Source organism: Lepeophtheirus salmonis, chromosome 6 (genome assembly GCF_016086655.4).
Source record: "Lepeophtheirus salmonis chromosome 6, UVic_Lsal_1.4, whole genome shotgun sequence".
Classification (NCBI taxonomy): domain Eukaryota; kingdom Metazoa; phylum Arthropoda; class Copepoda; order Siphonostomatoida; family Caligidae; genus Lepeophtheirus; species Lepeophtheirus salmonis.
This window is the reverse complement of record NC_052136.2, coordinates 89,102-92,582: the sequence shown is the minus strand read 5'-3', so window position 1 is coordinate 92,582 and position 3,481 is coordinate 89,102. Positions and strand designations below refer to the sequence as shown.

Here is a 3,481-nt window from a genome sequence, read left to right as displayed (position 1 = left end):
CCCGCCTTTATTATTCAATATTAATATAATATTAGATGTTGATATTCGATAGAGAACTGAATAAAATGCCTATAATAACGTCGTCATCTATCTGGAGTTATGAAAATTGAGGCCCAGGAATTTGGAAAATACTTACCGGATCAGAAACAGATGGTTTGTCGGATTTGTCGATATAAATGTGGCTTTAGTCCCCTGTCTAGAATTACACGGTACTCATTATCCTCGTTTCATATCAAGAACATGGATATTCATCTAAAAAATCAAGTTAATGATGAATACATCAAGTCAAACATTAACTCTGATCTCACAAAGATGCTTATTGAATGTAATATAACCTTATCCATTGCTAATCATCCTACGTTCAAAACAATTATGCAGAAATACACGGGTAAATTCTTCCCTTCTCGAGGAACCATAATTAATTAATGGAGAATGTTGGTACTGATATCATTTATAGAAATACATATAAAAATGTTTTGAGTCATCCACACCAAATGACAATCAAGTTATCAGTAAAAAGTATAAAATATTTACTAATTTCGAAACGGAACTCTGAATTTTGTACTATCTCACAGCAAGTATTCAATTTTTTTTTAAATCTAACCATAAAATATGATTCTATTTTAGCTAAACATATCAAGAATTACGATACACAACTCATTAAATGGCAAAAACAACTGCTTAAATGGTCACAACAACGGGGGTAGTAGCTTTGGATGGTTTGCAACTAGTTTCTTCACTTGAAGACTTGGGTATGATCATTAGGTTTTCCAATATTACATAGTCAATAAATCTTACTTTTTTATCACTTTAGGCTTAGCTATGGTTGATAGGCTCCAAGAAATGGTGTTCAGAAAACTCATAAAAGGCAAAAACAACTGCTTAAATGGTCACAACAATGGGGGTAGTTACATTGGGTGTAGCATTATAATTAGCAATTGTGTGTATCCTTCATGATAATAGTATGTTGTTATATAAGCATAAATAACGGGGAAAATATATTTTTTGATGCTCTTAATAAGGAGTAATATCGCCGGACATTACTACATAATTAGCTTTTGCTCTAAGTCTTTAAGATGGATTTATTTCTAACATTTTTTTATTAGTATATTTATTGTCTAATTTTATGATTTTGACATTTACTTTATTTTCTATCCTGTGCACAATTGTATATAGCAATTTCCACATGAAGAAGAGGGGTGATTATCTTTTTGATTAAACTCCACGTCTCGCTTGTGTATTGCAACCTAAAGTTATGACATATTTTAACTGGATTCCGATGTCAGAACAAGAAAATATTATTTGGATCAATCTACTATTTCAATATTCTGTATATATAATTTATTGTTATTAGTTATATGATTCCAATTGTTTAATTTTGTATATTTCACATAAATGTATGAGGGTATATTTGTTAGTATGTAGATTATACTTAATTAAAGCCTTCTTTGTTAAACTTGGAACTTCAAATATATTTCGAAATACTCTACTTTGTCGTTTCATTATCTATTATTCTGAGAATAAGGTTCACAATTAATTACAATTTCATGGAGCGTGACGTTATACAATCTACTATAACGGATAAAAAACGTCTAAGTCAATTATACGTAGTATATCTTCATTAAACATTTTGCTAATAAATACTTTCGTTACACCCTCAAAAATCATAATAAAGCAGGCAGATGATAATCACATCAGTATTTTAAACAATGATACCATATGTATTTTTCCCCCTTCTCCTTGCACGCGCTTTTCTCTACAATTTTATCAACTTTAGTTATGAGCCTATTAAGTGCTCCGCTAGTATATAGCACAACTTGTGGGCAGAAAAAGTAAATAAAGTCTCAAATAAGGGTTTCCTTTGCCAATTACAGATATTTGGTTGTAGGTTATGAACCTACTCCTGGCCTTATTGACATGTTTTTTTTTTACTTTAAAACCTTATTTTTCAAACGTTATGTATTACTAAGGAAATATAAATCAAACAAGAAAAATTGTTTCCAATGAAGAGGAAACTCTGACAAAGACGAAACTTTAACGAAGACGAAAATCTGATTAAAATCATGACAAAGACGAAACTGTGCCGAAGACAAAATTCTCAAAAAGACGAGACGAAATAAAAGATAACTATGACAAAACAATGACGAAGATAATATAATGACACCGACGAAACTATTACGAAAACCAAAGCTGACAAAATGATGACGAAGACTATTGGCTGACGAACACGAGACGAAACTGAAAATAGCTGACGAAGTTAACACTGCTACGCAATTAATGATATTGTACATTACTACAGATACACCTAGTTTATGTATAAAATTTTATAAGACGTCCACTTGGAACTTTTAACAAACCACACAATCATTGAAGCGAAAAGGAAAACATAAATGCAGTATTTCCCTCAATAATGAAATATATATTAGATATTTTCCTACTGAGTCGTATTTATAAATATATATTACTATCTTAGATCAACCATCCTTCCTGTGAATTGGATATTCCTATCAACGGGAAGGATGTGGATCCATACATCCGACCACTGCATAGGAGAGATCCATCCGAATGACCTTGAATGAAATGTCTTTCGACGGAGTCCCAACTCCTCATTTCTGTCACCTCACTCCTTCTGCAGGGTAATGGAATTCAATGTCGTACCTTCTAGCGTCTATAGGTTTTGTGAGTCAAAAAGAAGTAGTAAATCCCCCTTTATATATAGTCCCAGATAATATTATATATAGCAAGGCGTAGTAGAAGTCTAGTTGTACCTGTTAAGGCATTAAAACGCTTTAGGTTCACCCATCGATCTGGCTATATGATAACTGGATGTACAACCTATTGAATATAAAGGAGAAATAGAGCTACTAGTCTTTCAGTTGTTTACTAATACATAAATACTATATCTACTTATTTTTTTAGTTAGACATAATATAAAATATCTGTTAGCTATGTAGGTTACCCGAAGATACTTAGAGTCTCTAAGTATCTTGGGTTCCCCAAGTTTAATTTTTTATATCTTGGGTTCACCAAGTTTGATTTTTTATCAAAGTGATATTTTTTCCCATAGGTTCCGTGATTTGAGTTTGTGATCCTCCAGATAGTATTTGGACCTATTTCATATACTATAAACATCAAATTAAAAACACCAAATAATGTCACTTAGAAAAAGTGCAATAAGTAATAACTCAGTGCTTATCCAACGAATTAATGTTGTTTTAGTGTGAAGAAAAATCTACTCTCGATATATATTGAAGGAACCTATTTAAAGTCCTAGATTCAGTTGTTTTTGGTATTTGTAACCTACCCACCTCGTAATTATTAATTAAGTATTTTGGTTTTGTGTTACTCGTTTCTCGTTATTAGAACAGTGTTATTGATTATTATAAATTCTAATGGGTTCTAGTTCTTTTACAAGTTCTGAAAAGTTAAAAAAGGATATTGAAGGTGCTCATAAGAAGAAGATCAAATTCCAATGTAGTCA

At 31.4% G+C, this 3,481-nt stretch overlaps 1 long non-coding RNA gene across 1 annotated transcript; it reads left to right on the top strand.

Moving 5' to 3' along the window:
* The first annotated feature begins 627 nt into the window (after positions 1-627).
* On the top strand, positions 628-1,489 carry LOC139905617 (uncharacterized). The gene is made up of 2 exons (XR_011780536.1): positions 628-752; positions 815-1,489. It is a non-coding gene; the product is annotated as an uncharacterized lncRNA (long non-coding RNA).
* The last annotated feature ends 1,992 nt before the right edge of the window (positions 1,490-3,481 follow it).